Source organism: Physeter macrocephalus, chromosome 8 (assembly GCF_002837175.3).
Source record: "Physeter macrocephalus isolate SW-GA chromosome 8, ASM283717v5, whole genome shotgun sequence".
Taxonomy (NCBI): domain Eukaryota; kingdom Metazoa; phylum Chordata; class Mammalia; order Artiodactyla; family Physeteridae; genus Physeter; species Physeter macrocephalus.
In genome coordinates, this window is record NC_041221.1 from 56,731,379 (window position 1) to 56,753,265 (window position 21,887).

General features: G+C 39.2%; 2 long non-coding RNA genes across 5 annotated transcripts in view; both read right to left on the bottom strand.

Moving 5' to 3' along the window:
* Positions 1–21,887, bottom strand: part of LOC114486711 (uncharacterized) — a 236,783-nt gene that overhangs the window by 155,527 nt on the left and 59,369 nt on the right. The gene's annotated exons all lie outside the window — the stretch shown is intronic.
* LOC114486712 (uncharacterized) overlaps positions 4,212–21,887 on the bottom strand; it is a 61,478-nt gene continuing 43,802 nt past the window's right edge. Inside the window, exons 2-3 of the long non-coding RNA XR_003680905.2 lie at positions 10,070–10,198; positions 4,212–5,038 (exon numbers count right to left, since the gene is read on the bottom strand). This is a non-coding gene — a long non-coding RNA (uncharacterized lncRNA). The remainder of the gene's footprint in view (positions 5,039–10,069; positions 10,199–21,887) is intronic.

Genomic DNA, 21,887 nt, shown 5'->3' on the forward strand with positions numbered 1-21,887 from the left:
AAGAGATATGGGAACATATGTATATGTATAACTGATTCACTGTTGTAAAGCAGAAATTAACACACCACTGCAAAGCAGTTATACTCCAATAAAGATGTTAAAAAAAGAAAAAAAAAAGATCCTTCAAATCCCACCCCAAGCTCCCTCCATTGCCACATGTAATTGCAAGAAAGTGTTATTAAATAAAGGAAAAAAATATGTGTATGTATATTCATATATATGTAAATGAATATGTATATTCAATACATACTTGTCTTACATCTGAAAACATATATTGCTCTATTTTATATTAGTATATTCACATCTCTTATTGAGAAGGCTCTCAGGCACAGCTAAATTGACCGCAGATAAAGCTAAAAACGTGGCAACTGATACAGTTAGGAAACAATGTCTTCTCATGGATGCTACGCAATAGCCTTCTCTGTGCTTTGTAACTCATGCTTTGAACACTGTCAACTTCAAAGTAAAATCTGTACTTCAAAAAAATCAAAGGAATTCATACCAAAAGAGTATTTAAAAATAATCAGCTTTGTTTCACTGTGTACATGGTACACAGTGCTGAAAACTATGAGAATAGATGTCACATTGTTTTAAGTCAAGGGTGGGTGCCTTTTCTACTAGGGAGGAGTGCATCACAATCGAGGAGTATTTGCAATTTATTACTTTAACAACTGTTGCTCTACGAGAGGGTAAATTTTGTGTGTCTTGATTTTATTCTCATGCTGGTTTGAGTTTTTAAGTAATATATTAAGTTCCTTTGAAAACCTCATGTTTCTATTCCCCACTACTGACTCTGACTCCACTCCCCACTACACTTCTGTTCAGAGGAAACTGCCTTTCAACAGTCATCCTGGTTAGCACAAGAAAAGTACTAAATGCAGTTTTTCTGATGCCCAGGCAAGTCAATACAAAGCCCTTTTCATTTTATGATTTCTCTAAATTGAATCTGAAATCTGGAATTTTGTGACCATGCATACAACAGGAGGCTCCTCATGGTACAATTTTATCAGTGGTCAGACAGACGTATGTTCAACATACTGCTCATCACTCCTAGTTAAGAAAAAGTGCAGTGGAGGAGCCTATGTATCGGTGATGAGGTGTTATCGGGAGAGAAGCAGCAAGCAGATGAGGACATCTGCATGGAGCAAATAACCCTAACTCATCCCCTTTTAAATGATGGAAATTTGATTGAAATTGACAAAGTTAAAGGATCTACTCACAAATAAGTCGATCTAAAAATCTTCAGGTAAAGTGCTTAATTTCCTAATGAATATGTTTATTCTGACGTTCAATTAAAATACACATACACCTAAATATCTTGAGCATACATTGGTAGTATTACTTTCACTTATTCTGGACAAAAATCTTAATCTAACACAGGAATCAAAGTGTCTTAGTCTAACACAGGAATCAAAGTATCTGAGATGTTAGGGATTCATCTTTTTAAAGCATTTCCTCTGATAAAAGTCCTGTGGCTAATATGTGGAAGCATGTTACATTTGATGCTTAGTTGAACAGGGCTCTTTTGATAATAATATGGTGACTACTTCCAATAAATTGTTGACCTTGTTTTATTTCTCTTCATGAGATATAAGAACAAAGAGAGATGTTTTTTCATAAAGAATAGTAACCTTAACCCTTCTGGATACTCAATAGCAACTCTCCAACTAACATTTTTTGCTCTCAGTGACAAGGCCCTGGACCCACTGGACAATTAATTAGTATTTGAGAACATATTTAGAAATGATCAATGTTTCTTCTTTTCCAACATCTTCTCTCTTGCAAACAGATCCATTAAGTTTCGGGAGATGAACTGGTTGAAATCCAGAGATAAATGTAAAGAACATTAAACTATTAATTAAACTATTACTCCTTTTTCACTTAAGATAGAAAAGTAAAACACAGAATTGAAATATTTTCTCTTTCATTCATGGAATGAGTCAGGATTCTGAGGGTCCCAGACACAACAGCAAACTGATGGAGACAAGATGTAGCTGACTGAAAACACCAAGCATTTCAATCCTATTCAATATCAGCCCTTACAGACACATGTTTCTTCTGTGTGGGGAAGTCTCTCGTCCCTAAGTAAAATCACTGTCAATCGAAGCATTAAACTAGGAGGAAAGAGGCTGGTAATATAATATGTAGGCATGAGAAGAGAAGGAATAGAATAAAGGTGGAGTCTGTGCAACAATATAAATATACAGCCTGGAACACTTTTAAACTTTAATGTAAGTCAGTGGAGCTTATCATCAGCCTGCATAATATGAGTACTCAAATACTGCAAAAGGATAAGTAGAAAGTTTTAAAGTTAGTGCTTATTCAGGGTAGAAGTGTAAGCAAAGTGTCTGTCTTATGTACACATATGTTTGGGGCAGAGGGGTGCCTTATCAGGAGGAAATGGAATGCAAAGGCTAAAGAAAAAAGTACAAGCGTAGGCAACAGCCATTTAAAGAATCGGCTGAGTGTGACGGTTAATTTTATTTGTCCACCTGTCCACACTGTGCCCAAATATTTGGTTAAACATTATTCTAGGTGAAGGTGTTTCTGGATGAGGTTAGCATCTGAACTGGTAGACTGAGTAAAGAGGTTGTCCTCCCCGAGGTGGGTGGGCCCCATCTTATCCTTTTGGGACCTACATACAACAAAAAAGGAGTAAGGAAGAATTCACTCTCTCTCTACCTCACTGTCTTTCAGCTGAGACATCAGTCTTCTCCTGCCCTCGGACTCAGACTTGGACTGGAAATTACACCATCAGCTCTTCTGCCTCTCAGGCCTTTGTACTGGGACTGGAACAATACCATTGGCTCTCCTGGGTCGCACCTCCCTAATGGTGTGAACCACCAATTCCTTACAACAAATCTGTACATCTGCATCTGTATCCATATATCCATATATCCAAATAGAACTGCTTGTATAAATATACATACATGCATATTGTATTGTATATGTATATGTAAATTTTATATATATATATATATATACATACACAATGTGTGTATATATGTCTCCTATTGGTTCTGTTTTTCTGGAGAATCCTGACATACATGAGGCGACAAGAAGGAGAGATAAACAGGTGATCTGGAATAGGGGGTCTGAAATACAAGAGATAGGGAACCTGTTAGAATAAAAGCTAGTACCCAAGAATCACATCACAGTCTCCTCAGCAAACTGATGAGCTGGTGCACCTAAGCTCACAGGAGTATAACCCTATTCAAACCAAAATCCATATGGTCCAGGCCAAGAGAGTTGTTTTCTTTAAAATGCATGAGGAAAATGGGAATTCCAATCTTTATTTTTATCTCTCAAAAACATTTAAAGAGATGCTAGTGCACTGTACATTCACAGCAGTTTCTGTTAAACGTCTGGTCCTCACCTTTCTTTAGCCCCCAGAGACTCAGCTGCTTCACATCCTTCCCAGACAAAGTCAATGTATCTTACAATCATCTCTGAACAGCACCTTCACCCATAAAATATTCACCCAACTTGTTCAACACGAGGGGTTATTTTTCTTAAGAGAATCTACTGAGGTTTATTTGTCCTTTCTCTCCTCAAGGCCAGTTGTGTATGGGGGAGGGAGGGTGTTACGAATCTCCTAATCCCTATTAACGTCTCCTCGTACTAGTTTTGACCAAGGTTGTAGCGGGGGCTTTAAGAAGCTAGGACCTATTCCTTTTGAGAAACACTCATCAACCAGGGTCCATTTAGCCATAATGGCTTAAGGGATGCATTGGAGGTGATGAATTAATTTATCTCCAATGCATCTGGAATGGTACCAACTACTTCCAGCCTTAGAAGAGTTGAGAAAATAGTCACTCAAATCATTTTCTGTACAGCTTAATTCTCTTATGGAACTGCTTGAGAAAGTCCGCTTTAGAAAGTAGATTAAGGTTAAAAGCAATAGATTCTCTACAAGATCCGTGTCATCAGGAGTTACAACTATCAGATTCTCAGGGTCCTGAGTGCCCCGCACAGTGCACAGCATTCAGTGAAGATTTGTTGAACTGAGGAATGAATGATTCAGTACTGGTGGATCTATCCAGATAAATCTAAGCCCTGAAAGTCAGGGTTCTAAAGTAAACTAGAACAGCAGAGAGCACCTGACAAGGATTCAGTTGTACTTTAACTGAGCCTAGAAATTCATTAGTGATAACTTGCTTGTATTAAACTACATTGTAGCTACATTGTACTCCATCATTCCCTCTCTCTATAGAAAGGTTTAGCTGTACATCTGGACAGTATGAGCTGGAACATCATGTACCATATCAGACAAGGGATGCTTCCCAGAGAACAAAACACTTCCCCAAAGCCAGTGGTTTGCTTTTGACATATACTCGTCTTATTTTTAACATGGACCCCAACACATTGAAGTGGGGGCAAGGTCAGTGCTTGGTCTCATGATATTTATAAACCACTCGCTGCTTGCTGTGAAATCCCCAACCATCAACTTCTTCCAGCAAAATTTCCTGTTGATTCATTTGTCACATGCAGCTTGATAACAGCAAGGTGGGAAGTCAGGGTGGGCCTTGTTCTGCTTCTCATCTCTGCTAGATAAGGATCTGTCTTCATACAGCAAACAGCATTATGTAAAACAAACCACAATCAAGCTGTCAAGAAGCTGCTGCAATCTTTTAACCTTCTGTATGTTGCAAAGTTCTCTCACCATATTTTTGAGTCAAGGCAATTAATATTTCCTTCCTTCTTCCTTTACTCCTCTTTTCCAAGTAGACTATGGATTCCTGAACCTTCAAGATGACATGGATCTGCAAGAGGTGGGACACCTGGGTTCTTGATCAGATTCAGCAACATCAGTTATTACAGAAACAGAACATTCACTACAAGAAAGGGCATAAACAATGGGATCCTGGAAGGCAGCCAGTCCCTCAGCCTTGAATCAGTACTTATCACAGCATAACTCTAATAGCTGGACACAGGTGGAGGACAAAAGGCCCAAGCTGCCCAGCAGGGTCCCCAGGCAGCTGTTATCGTATCAGTTCAAGTAGGGCAATGTGTTCAGACTTTCTGGAAAGTTCCAATTCTGTATGGGGAAAAAAAATATATCAGTCTTTTCAAAAAGTAGAAAAGACTACAGCTTAACAAATGAGTCCCAGCTGTTTAAAATTAGACTGCTAAAGGGAATTCCATATAAAAATATTCCCTAGGACTGTAGTATTTTCACTAAATTAGGACTTGAATGATTCATTCACTGAAGATACTGGCCTCTCCATATTGAAGCCTGAGATACTTAAAAAAGCGTTCCTAAGCATGCTGGTTGTAACCATGCTATCTCCATCACCTAAAGCGCTTACATTACTTACTTTTAAAGTTGTATATTTTTTAAAAACAAACTGCTCGAATCACCACCCAGAAGACACCGACCACACTGTTTGACTCATGGGAAAGCAAAAGAGTGTAAGCTGAAAGAATTCTGCACTAGCCTCAGGAAACCTGGGTGATGATCTCTGTTTTACCACTGTGAACCACATGAACTTGGGCAACTGTCTTCACCTCAGTTGTCCAACAGTAATATGGAGATGACGCGAATGTTGATGGAACATCATGGTTGCTTGAAGTCCATTCTAGCTCTCAAATGGATAATTCCATGACTTTCCTGGTATGGACTGTATTTTTAATATATGTCTTTAAGTCAAACATGGGCACATAAAACTTGGCCCCTTAAATTGGTATGGGTTTTCTCCAGGATGTGCCTTTTACTTCTTTCCAGGCCTTCTTCATGCCTCCTTAATGTGATAAAGATCCTAATGTGACGAGATACTTTCTGGTTTCTCTTTCCCTGGTCTTAGAGTCTGCTCTTATGGCATTACTGGTCCCTTCAAATGACAAAACCTGCCACTCTTATTTCATTCTTTGACATAGCAGTTCAGCTTATGATAATTCAGATTAATTCAGAGGATAATTCAAGCATGTTTAGTGTTTTTGTAAGTTCTAATTATTTGTCGGATATTTTATAAAATTATGCAAATATTATTTGTTAAATACTTGTACTTAGATATTCAGTACATAAAATCTCCATAAAATATGTATAATGCGCATGGCTCCTCCTGAACAGAGTGACTAAAACATATTTCTTCTTCAAAAGATTTCCATGTCAAATGGCTTGGGCCTACAAACCTAGACACCCGGGGTGAATCTAGAAACCACAAATAATTTCTTGTTATTCTTTTGCCCCTGTTTATCGTTAAAAAAAAAAAAAGCTCTCCCTCATCTAAGGCCATGTTTCTTAAACAGAAATAAACAGAAATGCATATAGGTACACAATGACAAAGGTGGGTCAAGCCAAATAGTAAGTCTTGATACATCTCCTAGAACATCTCTTTTAAGATTTTTTTTTTTTTTTTTTTTTTTTTTTTTTTTGCGGTACGCGGGCCTCTCACTGCTGCGGCCTCTCCCGCTGCGGAGCACAGGCTCCAGACACGCATGCCCAGCGGCCATGGCCCACGGGCCCAGTCGCTCCGCAGCACGTGGGATCCTCCTAGACCGGGGCACGAACCCGCGTCCCCCGCATCGGCAGGAGGACTCCCAACCGCTGCGCCACCAGGGAAGCCCCCTTAAGATATTTTTTAAGTTTATATGACTTTAAAAAATAAAACAGGAGACACAAAATAATTTTTAAATTTCCTATACACTGCTTGAGAATATGCTCCCAAACCCAACTTCCCTACAGATTGAAGATACCCGTCTTACTCCTCTGCTATTTAGGGGTACTTCAATGGACACTCCAGGTGAATAGTCCTAAGAAGATATGAAGGTGTCTCTTCTTTGAAATACAAAAAGACCTATGTAATAGAAATTATACATATCCATTTTCTTCAATTATATAGATAAATTAAATTCAAGTTTATGTTTGAGTGTATATTTTGCAGTCCTTAGATATTTCTTTGCCATCAACCTTTTTGCTGCCTACTCACTTGTGCTGTTTCTCACCCTTTGATACCTTCCCCAATGCACCACCTCAGAGCCTTACAGGGCACCCTGATCCTGGAAAGAGGCTAAATGTTTCTCATCTGATATTTTCCATCTTTGCCAAATCAATCATCCTTACTTTATGGAAAATGCTACCCAAGTTTTGCCCAGCACTATCAGCAACGTCAATTAGCACTATTTATAAAATGTATGTTTTACTTCAGGTTTAATTTTGTGAAAATGAAATAGGCAAAAATTTCAAACCTTTCTCTATTTGTAACAATAAAAAAGAAAATGATATATCTCTTGCTCACACAAACACACACACACACTTCCGCACACAAAATAATTCTTAGAACAAACAAAAATAATCCCGAGGTAGAGACAGTTTCTGAAAGGACGGGTGTAAGAAGACAGACATCACATTAGGAATTTAGCCCCTCCCTCACTGTGTACCTTTCATCATAAAAAAACTAGCTTCCTCTAAAATATGTTTTGTTCACAGAATACTGGAAGAGGTCTGGTTTCCTTTTCACTCATCTGTCTTCCATATCAATAAAGCTTGGGTCACAGACTTTACATGGCCTGTTCTTTGTTTGGAAAACAACTCTAGCACATGCGGTATGGAGAGGAAAGAGGAGACCAGAAAAACAGAGCCAGCTTCACTCTGAGTCAGAGACTGAGGAAAGGACTGTGGGAAAAAGAGTTGGCCCCCAGGGCCTTCCAATGCAACCACTCTTCCAAGCCTCTCCTTTATCCCCTCAGGAAGGAGGGGGTGGAGCCCTGTTGCCACCAGAGAAGATCAATCAGGATCCCTTTGGACAGGGAGAGCCACATCCCCTGGCCTACTAAAGAGAAAGGATAGATTTCAAAGGGATAGATATGGCAAGTCATCAACCAATCAATGCACATGTTGCTTTTTCACAGGGAAAATAGCTTAATTTTTTTACTAAAAAAATACATTCATCATATAAAACTCAGACAACACATAAAAGCACAAGGAAGAAAGAATGAGAAAACTCATCTGAAACAGGCATAAAATTTCTTGAGAATCTACTATGTGCCCAGCATTGTGTACAGTACTGCTACGAGTAATGAAGACACATAAAATGCTCTTGAGCAGTTTATAATCTGGTGGAACCCTGGTATTTGAAGCAGTCTCAAACAGGATGACAAAAGAGACCACTAGATTTCCATATTTAAGCCCTCAGGGTGTTTGTCCTGTCACAGAGGGTTGGCCAAATGCCAATGAAGAGAGGGCACTCTGGGCAGTTCCTCTTTCTCCTCCGAAGGAGGACAAAGACTTGTAAAGACCATGTTGCAGAGAGGGGGCACACCAGGCCCTCCCCCATCTACCTATTTTATTTTAATGACATTGAGAAACACTGAAGTACTGACTCTGAGTTCAGATAATGACTCTGCCACACACAGCAGTGTGACTTTAGACAAATCGGTTAAAGTGTAATTATTTAAAACAAACCTAATAATGTCCACCTCACAGGACTGTTGTAACATGTATTAGCTCATTTAATCCTCATAACAACTCTGTGAGGTAGCTAGTTTATCATCACCATTCTATGTATGAGGAAACCAAGGCCCAGAAAAATCTGTGTAACTGGCCCAAGGCTATATACGTAGTAAGTGGTGGAGCCAGGATTTGAACTCAGGCAGCCAAGCCCCAGAGTACATACTCTGTAGTCTGTAGCAGTAGTTGGTCACTACTGCCTCTGCATTTTACTGAATTTAGTAAAAGTCCAATCATGCCATTCGAATCAGAGTCTGGTGAAGACAGGAGTGAATTTTTAGAGCCTGGGGACACGGCATCAAAGAACAGGCTTAGGGTTTCCCTGGTGGCGCAGTGTTTGAGAGTCCGCCTGCCGATGCAGGGGACGCGGGTTCGTGCCCCGGTCTGGGAGGATCCCACGTGCCGCGGAGCGGCTGGGCCCGTGAGCCATGGCCGCTGAGCCTGCGCGTCCGGAGCCTGTGCTCCGCAGCGGGAGAGGCCACGACAGTGAGAGGCCGACGTACCGCAAAAAAAAAAAAAAAAAAAAAAAAAAAAAAAAAGAACAGGCTTAATAAAATTTTAAACAGAGTAATAATAACAATAACTGATGTGCTTATCAGGTGAAAGGCATTATACCAAGTAATGTGGGGGGGCACACCTGTGTGTGTGTGTATAAATGATCTCATTTAATCCTCACAATAATTTGTCAGTTATGACTTACATCACTCTACAAATGTGGCAACTGGGGCCATGAGGGTTTCTGCAATTTCCTGAAGTCATAAAGCTAAAACATTACAATGCTCAAGTCAGGGTTAGGTCTCTGTGACCAGATTCTCAACTCTTGGCATGAATTTGTTGAGTCAAAATGGTATGCAGGTACTGTGAAAATGAAAATAAATACAGAAAAGGGATGAACAATCATAGATCACCTCCCTTACAGTGAGCAATAGTGACTGATAGTGAAACAGGACACCTGGGTGCTGATTCTAAGTCAGCCATTAATGAACCACATGGCAATGAGCAAATCACTCCATGCCTGTGCTCTGGGTTTTCCATCTATCAAATGAGCAGGGTGTAATAGGTTTCTGATTCTCAATCCCTTGGTGATCATAAACCACTCTCATGAATTCAATGAACTGTCCCTCCAGAAAAATGCATACATGAACATAGGACATACATGTCTGCATTCAATTCAGTAGTGACATCATGTATTATGTATTAGTTGCTAGGCTTTCCCACTGAAATGCAATATCCATGAGGGCAAGGGACTTAAGTCTTTCTCAAGTGCATATCCCCAGTTACCATCATAGTACTTGGCACATCATAAGCTTCCCCATGCTATCAGTTGAATTAATAAATGGATTAGGGCTACTGGTCTCCTTGAGGTCAGTCCATATTAACCCCAGGTTAAGAAAACTTGGATTAAAGTATATCCAAGGTCCTTTTTCGTTCTGAAAGATTTAAGGTTGATCACATGAAATAGCCAAAACTCCACTGCTTCTGACCCAAAAATGGCAATTTCATGTGTGTCAAGCTAATATGTTAATTTACAATTTCCCTGACTCACCTGGTAGTGACTCTGTGCATGTGCCCTTTGATACCTGGTGCTAATCGTGTTTATCTGTGACAGTTGTTACTCACCTTGCATTTACCACATGATGAAACCCAGGCAAGCAGATAATTGTGTAGTATTTCCTGCTTCTTGTAAATTGCCCATCAATGCAAGAAGAGCCCATTTCTGTTTAAAGTACAATTCAGTTGTAGTTTCTCCTTAAATTACATAATTTGAAATTTATCAGCACTTACATAATTCCAAATGCTTCCTTAATGAGGTAGCTACTAAATAAGTTAAGACTGGATTTAATATAAATAAGGCAGACTTCTGGAATAATTGTTCAAACAAGAAAACTGTTCAACCAGAAACTAAGCTTTTTAAAATGCGTGCCAAGTATAAACTTCAGGTTGGTTAAAATGTAGTATAGCTATTCCATTCTGTGACTTCTGTATTTGATCATAAAACATTGTGTTTAGCATTTATTCAGCATTCCAGGTAACCTATAACATCCAGTATCCACTAGTCAAGCATTGTGCACTGTGAATTTTTAAGTCTGTAGATACTTACCTGTAGAAGGCTTTTGACATGAAACATTTTAAAAAGATTGCTGAAACAAATATTATAGAATACACTTTTATGAGTTAACTTGATGCAGTTTAACTATTGTGACAATGTTTCTGAAATACGCTACGGAATATGTTGCCTAATTTAGTCTTGCCAACTATCTACTAATGGCAATGGCAATTTATTTGGATTTGTGAGAAAAACAAAATGACAATATATGGTAGTTCTGTGTGTACTAAGACCACTCCGGCCTCTTCTTAACCATAAAGATTTAACAAGCGGTGTTTCAATGAAACCTCGACCAGCCTCTAGCTAAGCTGCCTTTTTTCTTCTCTAAGGAATGTTTCCATTAAGATGGGTTGAGGTCCAGTCAGGTAGAATTAAGATTAAAAGAATAAACCAGGGGCTTCCCTGGTGGCGCAGTGGTTTAGAATCCTCCTGCCAATGCAAGGGACACAGGTTCGATCCCTGGCCCGGGAAGATCCCACATGCCATGGAGCAACTAAGCCCGTGCGCCACAACTACTGAGCCTGCGCTCTAGAGTCCGTGAGCCACAACTACTGAAGCCTGCGTGCCTAGAGCCCGTGCTCTGCAACAAGAGAAGCCACGACAATGAGAAGCCCGCGCACCACAACAAAGAGTAGCCCCTGCTCGCCGCAACTAGAGAAAGCCCACACACAGCAACACAGCCAAAAATAAAACACACAAACAAATAAATAAATAAATTTATATATATATAAAAAAAAGAATAAACCAAAGAAATTTCCTGCCAAAAGGGAAAAAGCTAAGAGTAGAGGGCATGGTAATGCCTGCCAAATACCAAGGGAACAGAAATAATATGATAGGGATATTATAACGTTTAGCATGTATTCCCCTAAAGCATTCCTACTGTCTGTTATATTCTTTAGGAAATCCAAAGTTGGGAAAAAACAAGTAAAAGGTTTTTTTGTCTTACTTTAATGGCTGCATTTTTTAAATATTTGACTTGCCCATTGCTAGTTGGAGGTGTCCAAAAACATGATAGAATTGGATGAAAGAAATGAATATTTGAACCTTAATGTAACCCAAATTCCAGAATGGGGTGTGTGTGTGTGTGTGTGTGTGTGTGTGTGTGTGTGTGTGTGTGTGTGTGTGTGTGTGTGTGTGTGTGTGTGTGTACCGGAGGGGGTACTAAACTAAAAGCAACAAACATTGTAGGCAAAAAATTTAAAAATTAAATATACTGATTCTTCAATCGAACTAGTAAGTAGCAAATGTATCACTATTATGAAAAGGTACTAAATAAAAAGGAAACAGAAAAACAATGAGATTGGATCACCTAACCCAGAATTACCAAAAATTGTATCCTCCCTTATCATTCAGTCATAGGGAAGCAAACCTGAATCTATTTTCTAGAAAACGGATCTTACTGGCACACCACATAACTCTTCATGGTTATCTCTTTCTAAAAACAATATTATCACCCTATAGACGAAAGCACTCATGTTCTGGAACTTTTAGAGGGAATTAAATTATCAAGGGGGAAAAAAGATGTAAATCAGATCTACTTATAAACTGTACTTGTAAAAAAAAAAACACACAGTAGGGAGAAACTTGAAACTATTGGGTACAATGAAGTTTGAGAATTCTTTGTTAATTTTAATTTATTAAATCTATATTTACCCCCTTTTATCCCTGATAAGGTAGTTGTCAAACCCAATAAGGGTAAATGTAAGCATTATGTTCAGAGTGTAAAACTAAGGAAATGCCTTTCATAGTAGTGAGTAGAGTTCAGATTTTAAAATTATTAACTACTTTTATGGGTATGTGTTACCAAGTGTTCTGAAAACCAGTGGCCCAGAACTCCTTTCTAACCTCTCTTCCTACTTTTCTCTGAACTCCTTAAGTCATCAAAAATTCTGAAAAAATACAATAAAATTTATTATTTTCTTTTTGAGCATATCAACATTAAAATAAGTTTAAAAATAAAAAGAAGAAGAAGTAAGAGGAGAAAGAGAAAACTAGGAAAGAAAAGATACTTTTTTCCTTCCTGGAAAGGGCCACAAGGACCACGGAAGTTTTGCTTTTGTGAGGTCTTGTGTGAGAAAAGAAAGGGTGAGAAAATCCAGCATTTACAAAATCAGAACCCAGAGCCAGAGCCCATCTGGGACAGTGATGTCCCTCCTCATTATCTTATCTTTCAGTCTGAAAGGAAGCAGAAACAAGGCCAGGGTCCCTCCCTAATCAGTACCCAGAAAACCAGAAGTAAAGGAGAAAAGACACAATTACCCTGAAGGAAGATTTTTTAAAAGATATTGCACTGAGAGAAAGGTTACTTAACATTTAAAAAAAAAAGGTCTCAAAAGTATGAAAGAAAACAAGGGAGAGAAAAGAGGGCACTAAAACATAAAAAGCAGTCATCATAAGCAAAAAAGTAAAAATTAAGTATGCCTATTTCTCAGTTGAACAAATGTATAGTGAAATTACAGAGAGGTCCTGAATAAAAGGGGAAAGAAAACACAGAAATTAAAAAAATTAAAACCAAAAGCACATTAAGTCTTTTCCTCACAGTCGGATGGGAAAAGCTATAAAGTGGAAAACTGTAAAGTCTTAAAACAACAAAACAATCTTCCACTTGAAATTGCAAAACTCCATGAGACAGAGCATCTCAGGTTACACTAGAAGGAGGCCTTCGCTGGTTGCCGGCAATTGTTCCAGGCTCAGATTGCCAGAAGGATTCGCAGGAAAAGGTTGCTCCTTGCCCCCAGATCCTGATAATCAAGGTAAGCAATAAAACACCTTTGTATTTGTCCAAAGAATGAGCAAAAGAGCCACTAACAGGAGCTCTCTGATTTGCAGTGCATTATAATCACTTAGGGAGCTGGTTAGGAATTCTGATTCCCATAATTTCTCACCAGGGGTCGTTATCTGAGAATGAGGCCCAGGGATCCACACTTTTTTTTTTTTAACATCTTTATTGGAGTATAATTGCTTTACAATGGTGTGTTAGTTTCTGCTGTATAACAAAGTGAATCAGCTATACATATACCTATATCCCCATATCCCCTCCCTCTTGCGTCTCCCTCCCACCCTCCCTATCCCACCCCTCTAGGTGGTCACAAAGCACCAAGCTGATCTCCCTGTGCTATACGGCTGCTTCCCACTAGCTATCCACCCTACGTTTGGTAGTGTATATATGTCCATGCCACTCTCTCACTTTAACTAGCATCTACAGTGATTCCAAAACACATGCCCCTTGAATCTCACCTTGAGAAGCACTGCATTAGACACTGCTATAGGAATCGCTTTGCCCATATGCTGTCTATGTAGGTTGTGTTGGTGAAACAGAAGACATCTTGCTGGCTCCCTCATAAAAAGGGACTAGCACACGTCTAGTTGCTCTCATATTTGGGTATGAGATGAAATTCAAGATATTTTCCAGCAACTTGTACAATTATGAGCAGGCCTTCCATTAAACCCAGAAATTTTGCTAAATTTATCAGACTACTGTCTTCATAGATACAAAGGCAGGCTGTGTTTGTAAGCCATTTTCAGATTATTTCTTAAGATTCTATAAAAACAACCTAAGTATATATTAAAGTACATTTTAGAGGGGAAATATATGCTACTTGTCCAGGTCACTAGATGGGGTTTTAAGTACAATTACTGACTTAATTTGAATGGAAATTTTTACAAATAGGATTTGAGAAGTTATCTCCAAATAATTAAGATCACAAAGAAAAAAAAAAAAAGGACAGTCCTGGATTTCATTTCTTATAATGCTCAATTTTCTAAAGTTTCTTACTGCTCAAGGACCCCAGACTTGGCTAGTAAAACACCCCTGCATCACAGTGGGTTGTCTACAAGTATTTATATTTGAGAGACTCTCAGTACATTATTGACTGCAAATCAAACCCCCCAGAAAGTCATCTTGCTTTACTGACTTCAAAGGAGCTTCGAATAGAATGTTCCTTTTCAAAAGGGGCCTCAGGAGTTACTCTGCTCCTCCAGCAGAGTTAGGTTGTTTTATTTTGCCTCCTACTAATCTACCTTTTTAAGGATCAAAAATGACTTTATTATCACTCTTCTATGTTTTTTCAGTTGTGGAATCTTACAGGGTTTTTTGGTTTTTGTTGAAGTATAGTTGATGAACAATATTATGTTAGTTTCAGGTGTACAACATAGTGATTCAACATTTAAAGACATTAGGAAATGATCACCCCAGTAATTCTAATAACTATCTGTCTTCATACAAATTTATTGATATTACAGTATTATTGACCATATTCCTTATGCTGTATTTTATCAATACATCATTTTTCAGTACTCTATGATCCTTTGAGAACTCAATGATAGATATTTTCTATAAAATAAAATATAAAGCATTAGCAGATTAAAGTCTTCATTTTTTTAGGACCACAGTGGCCTATCCAAGCATTTCAGTTTTAATCTAATAGAAGATGTGTTACTTTTTTTTAAATGTGGTCGTTGGAGCCATGAATCACACTAGTCCCTTTTGTGGGGGACTGAGGCTTCTATTTGTAAGTTAATTCTTAATGCTACACAAAATCACTCTTCTTGTCTTTTTTTCCACTCCAGAGTAACCGCAGCAACTGTTTGGCCTGGATATTCTGAGAGAGTTCTAATATTAAATATTTTTCTCCTACTGTCAGACTCTATATCATAATATCAAGCCACCCATGACAAATTTTTCTTTGGAAAATATAATTACAAAGTCAACACATGCCTTTAAAATGAATGACTTAATCTGAGCATCTCAGAAGGACCCTCTGCACCACTTACCCCCTCTCCTACTCTTGATATCTGTTAGGATGGTGACTTGTTGAGGATGGCATTCATCTGACCTCTTAAGGCCTTTGGATGCTTTGGGTCCTGCTTCAGCGGGAAATAGACTTGTGGGGTTGACTGAGTTTAGTTTTAAAGCTCTCTTATTTCTTGGACCTGTGTCTGCTGCTGCTCTCCTGGTAATTCTTCTAACTGTGACCTCATCTGGACCCCTAGTTTTCACTTATTCGCTTATCCTTCTTACTCAGTGACAATCTCCTGTTTTTGATCATCGGTTTCATCTATCCCCAGGACTCTGGCTCTTCTGGTCCAAGCTTTTAGTCTTAAATACCAACTGTAGCATCCTTATCTGTGACTCAGCCTAACTCTACCATCAGCTTTCAAATTCTCCTCCCAGGCCTTCTCATGCCCTCTCTTTTCAGCTCGACAATATCTATTCCCTTCTTCATAGCTCCTGTTCTAAACTTTAGCCTCCTCTTCCCTGCCACTTTCCCAGTATCTCCCTGATAAATTTCTGACCATTGAAGCTACTAGTAACAGAAGCAGAGGTCCAGTAAGGAACAAGGGTCCCAGGAGGAATACATGTAAACCTGGGAGGAATACTGACATTGAACTTTGAGAGAAGTTAGAGTTCAACTTCCAAAAAAATGAAAGCTACACACATAGAGTTTTTTCATACACAAACCAGTTTAATTATTTTGATTTATTCTTTAGTAAAAAGAAATATCAAGTTAGTAAAAAAAAAAAAAAAAAACAGTGAAATTAATTATTCACTGACTTGAGGGGTTTTTAAACCAATGTTTTACAGGCAATTCGATCAGAACAGGCAAACTTGTTTGTACATATAGCCCAGTCTCAAAAATACATAGATAGAATAACCAAGAGTCTAATATAAGAGCGTTTTGTTTTTTTTAAATAATTGTTTCTCTATTTTTTAAATATACCTTTATTTATTTATTTTTGGCTGCATTGAGTCTTTGGTGCAGCATGCGGGCTTTCTGTAGCTGCGGCAAGCGGGGCTACTCTTCATTGTGGTGCGTGGGCTTCTAATTGTGGTGGCTTCTCTGTTACGGAGCACAGGCTCTAGGCTTGCGGGCTCCAGTAGTTGTGGCATGTGGGCTCAGTAGTTGTGGCTCGTGGGCTCTAGAGCACAGCCTCAGTAGTTGTGGCGCACGGGCTTAGTTGCTCCGCAGCATGTGGGATCTTCACAGACCTGGGCTCGAACCCGTGTCCCCTGCATTGGCAGGCGGATTCTCAACCACTGTGCCACCAGGGAAGTCCAAGGGTGTTTTTTAAACTATCAAATGTTAGGCAAAATTATCAGCCAGCAGTAATAATACAGGTACTTTCCAACTTTTCTAATTATAAATGCATTCCTATGTGCATATCCTGCTTATTTTACTACTGTTTCATTCCCTAACAATATCTAGCCTGACCTGCAATTCATGCTAAAAATACTAATGCCAACCCCCATTACTTCACATACCACCATAGTTTTCTACAAGCCTTCTGTCAAAACAAAAAGTGACTATTGAAGTAAGACGCACTTCCAATGAGATAAACCACTCATAACAATGAGGAAGCAAATTGCACTCAGAACAAATGAAAAGGAATCAATCACCTTGCCTTATTAGCAGTCTGCTGAATACACTGGTTTCATTTGAAATACATGCTTTTGGACTTGAGCTTTCTCTGAAGAGCTAGAACTATCTGGGGGGGTGGGAGTTACAATATTAAGGTGGTAGTTGAAGTCATGGGGTTTGATAATATTTAAAGAGACACACAATATGGGACATTAAAAGAAGAATCCATGTTGGATTAGTAGTAGGACATACATTTGGAACAGGCAGGGGCTTTAATATTCTTCATAAAATCTGGGCCAACCTTTGAAGTCAAAAGGTCTGTCTCTAGTGCACACACACACACCAATTACACCCACCACTTGAATTACTTATTCAGATAAAAAAGTATGGCAGCTTTCCTCAAGACTGCGAGACTGTTGAGGAAAGAGGCAAAGTCAAGCCATCATAAATATGGGTGGAGTTAGGCGTAAGCTCTTCTTAAAATCCCTGTGGTGATCATGACTAAAATTTTTGAACAACATAAAAACCAAAAATAAATATTCTCGAATATGGATCTTTTTATATGCTCTGTTGGTACCACATATACACACACAAGACTATACAACTGTGTTCTTAGCTGTACATAGATTTTTTTTTAACATCTTTATTGGAGTATAATTGCTTTACATTGTTGTGTTAGTTGCTGCTGTATAACAAAGTGAATCAGCTATACGTATCCATATATCCCCATATCCCCTCCCTCTTGCGTCTCCCTCCTACCCTCCCTATCCCACCCCTCTAGGCCTTAGCCCTTAGTAAAATTGTAATGTGGTTAAAACACATCCCTGGTACTTTAGAAACATGGAACTAAAACTATTTGGAAGTCATTTTATGTAAAATATTAATTTTACAGATGAGGAAACTAAGAATCAGTAAGAGGAAAAAATATCACATCAACTATACCTCAATTAAAGAAAAACACAATATCTCAAATCTCTCACACAGACAATTGCTTCCTCAATCTCTATGACATTTTCTTCTTGATGACAGGAAGTAGCTGTCTTTTGGGATTTTCCCCAGGGCGAAGGCCACATCTGCATGTGATTTGCATACGCTCCTCTAGCTTGGAGTGCTGGCTAATTTTAAAGTTCAGACTTGATTTTCTAATGATAAGATGCCAAAGGTTAACATTTTTCTCACGAATGTAGCAGCATCTGCCATTTATTGAGCATTAAACGTGCCACGCATCGTGCTAGGCACTTCATTCATATCCCCTCATTTCATCCTTACAACTGTCTTGTATATTGGATAGGTTACCCTGTTTTACAAGTGAGGACAATGAAGCTGAGAAAATAAATATTATGCCCTAGATATTTTACTGAGTAGATAATAAAATCAATATTGAAACCCAGGTCCATCTGATTACCAAGCATTTTCTGTGCTTCTTCCATCACTGGAACTCTATTACCAGGGCCCAGGGGAAATAGAGGGGAGACAGAGAGCCAAAGAAAGTCAGAGTAGTCACAAGCACTGCTCTAGGAGGAAACACTGTAGGAGCCAGTCTGGCACTGATGCACGGCTGGTTTTCACTGTCTGGAGAACAACAGGCAATGCTGTTCCAGCACTAATAAACATGAGCTTGATGGGAAAGAGTGGGGAGACACTGCAACAAAGACTCTCACGATAATCACCAGGTTCAATTTTACCAGAGTACACTTCAGGGGCCTCCTCCATCAACCTGATGGGTGGAACAAAATAGCCTGCCACAAAGTTCTGGTGATCTTGGAAAAGAATAAATATCAACTTGGGATATTGCCTTAGTGAAATGATATATCCTGATTTGAGTATTAAATCTAGTCCAGCTTGGGTTTCTGTAACAAATTCTCAAACCCCACAAGATTAGGAAATGTTATCTGTAAGGAGTTAGGGACAGCTGGAGAGAAATATTTGGGGCTTGAGCAAGTTCTTTGATATGGCCTGACTTCCAGGAGCCTTGAGAAATAGATTCCACCTTAATAAATACCAGGTGTCAATTTTACACGGGCTCTGGAAAGTAATTAAGACTAGGCAGGATCAGATCCAAGGAGTTATTTTAGTTTCAGTAGGAGTTATGAATTTCAGTTTGCCAATATTCAAAAATATACCCTGGAATATGGCCAAGGAAAGAGATGATGTTTGCCCTTCAGCCTTTCCACTAAAGTTCAAGAAGCCAAATCCCTGTGAGAACAGCACGCCAGCTGTCATGCAAGGTTCTGTCACTCCCTGGCTTAAAGCCCTTCAATAGTTACCCATGGCATTTAGAATAAAACCTAAACTCTTAAATGCAGATTTTATGACTCTCCCTTATTGCCTCCTCTATTTTTAGACATCCACTCATTCTATTGTCCAGTTATAGTCAATTTCTTTCTAAATTCTGTCCCTTCTCCGAGCCTTGGCTCACGCTACTCCCTCTTGCTGGAACATTCCCTGCTGCAATGGTCCCCTCCTCCCACAGTCTCTCTACTACCCACCCAGCCACTGCTGGTTGGCTGAGTCCCACTCATCCTTCACTCCAACATCACTTTCTCCGGGAGCTCTTCACTGACTCCCCACTTTCCTCTGTACTTATCATAGTTCATTATAATTTCTTATTACATGGTTTCTTTGCCAGCTGGACTGTAAATTCTATGATGGAAAAGACATGTTGCCAGCTAGCAAATATTATGTTGAGTGTCCACTCTCTGCTAGACATTGGAGATAGTGTGGTCCACTAGATGTATAAGATCCTATGTCTGCCTCACCCAGTGTTACAACCTAACATGAAGCTGATCCTTTTCCTCTCAGGTAAGATGTATTTATGACATAGGTTGCCTGTAGGAATATCATGGATCTTTTTATTCCCTGCATATATATGAGGCAGGACAACTTCTAGATGATGGAATCTTGCTCTCCTAGAAAATGGAATCAGAGTGATCCAGAGGGTAGCCATTAGAGACTGCCTCCTGCCTGGGCTAAATCAGGAAGTGCCAATGGTGGAATACTTTGGAGGATCTTTGGAACACTGTGTGGCAAGCCCTATTCTAGAAACAAGAAAGATGCCGTCTTTGTCCTCCTAAAGCCAACATGTCTCAAAATACTCTGAGCAAGAATCCTGGTCATCTTGATTAATAATGAAATTATTAGCTAGCGCTAACCCGTAACAAAGTTACTTTGCTGTATGAGAGCTAATTTATTCACAGAACTCCTGGTACGTGACATGCCAAGCAATCAATAAAATTACAAATAAAGCAGTCTGGGAATATCATCTACAGAAGGCTGCCACTTCCACCCAGAAAGTTTAAATTTTGCTGAAGATTCCCAATTTAGACTCCATCTCTCTGGTCTTTTAGCACCCAGACTAAAGCAGGCATCTCATTTAATTACTCAAATATACTGATATGTAAATTCAGGCCATCAGTGAGAATGAATTCAGATAATAAATTAATCCCTCAGCATTCTGGATTTTGAAAGCCCTTTCTCTCCCTAGTATAATTTGTGCTGCTTTATCAATTCAGAAACTATTTCATTTGTCATAGATGTACTGAGGTGAGGGAAGTTATTAGAATTTAGATTATTGACTCTTTAATTTTCTATTACAGTGAGTGCAATTCATACATGTAAGCATCTTCACCCACTGAGAAGATTCTACCATTTTACATTTTTCCCTCAATCTAAGAACCACTTGTAAAATGGAAAAGGTTGGAAGAGAGGGAGAGATAGAAGCTGAAGAAAGAAAATTGTAAATTATTATATCACATGCTTGAGATGAGAATGAATGAGCCTACACTGGGGGTGGCTTGGACAGAGATGCCTCTTGGTCTTGAGTCCACTAGAGAGAAATGAATGATTTATTAAGAGAGGAATTTTGGACTTCTGAATATGCATATTAAATTTCTTTTCTTTCCCAAATCTTTTTAAAATTCCAATGTAAGAAAAAAGTATTGATGCTATTAAGCAGATGTAAGTCTGGTTACTGACTGAGTAAAGCAGAGGAAGTGACAACTTAAGTATCTGCATGGGAGAAGCCCCACCCAAGTGAGTCATTTCACTCAGCAGAAACCTTGAGGGGCTCTGAGGTAGGGCCACCGAGCATCAGGGTAGGCAAGGCTTTCGGGGAGACACCAGGTTGAAAACAGGGGGATTATTCAAAGTCTACACACTAAACAGAGGTATCTTTCAAACAAGCAATTATTAATCATAGAAGAAGCCAAAAGTTGTCTGAGAAAGAAACTCAGAATAGCAATGGTTATTATTTACATAACCGTAACAATGTTGACATGCCTGTTTAACCAAAACGTGCTGTAGAACTCTAAGGGCAGGCTGATGAGAAGGGATGTTGGAATGTGGTGATGACAAGGGGGTGCTGGGAAGGATGAAATTTTTAACTATGACAACAGGAACTCAATAAATTATATCTAAAATGGATATATCAAGAAATATCAGGAATATTATTTATAAATATGGAAGAAGCAGCAGAGGGAAAAAAGTTCTAAGAGTTGAAAGTTGTTGCCTCTGGAGCATGGGCTAGAGTAGGGTAGGAGAAGGGACAGTTTTTCAACAAGAAAACTTAGTTTTCTATGATTTCTTATATTTTCTGCATGTATTACTTGGATAAAAAAATTTTTTAAGAAGAGAAGGTCCTTTGGGTTGCCGGGATATTATGAGTATTAGCCTGGAAGAACCCTTGATTCCATAATTTTACATACCCAGGATGTTGTGATCTCCTTGGTATGTATATAGGAGATACATAATCATGTCTGAATTGGTGCATCATTAAAGCCACTATAATTATTTACAGTAAAAAGAAGATAGCACAGGGGCTTCCCTGGCGGCGCAGTGGTTGAGAGTCCGCCTGCCGATGCAGGGGAACACGGCTTCTTGCCCCAGTCCGGGAAGATCCCACATGCCGCGCAGCGGCTGGGCCCGTGAGCCACGGCCGCTGAGCCTGCGCGTCCGGAGCCTGTGCTCTGCAACG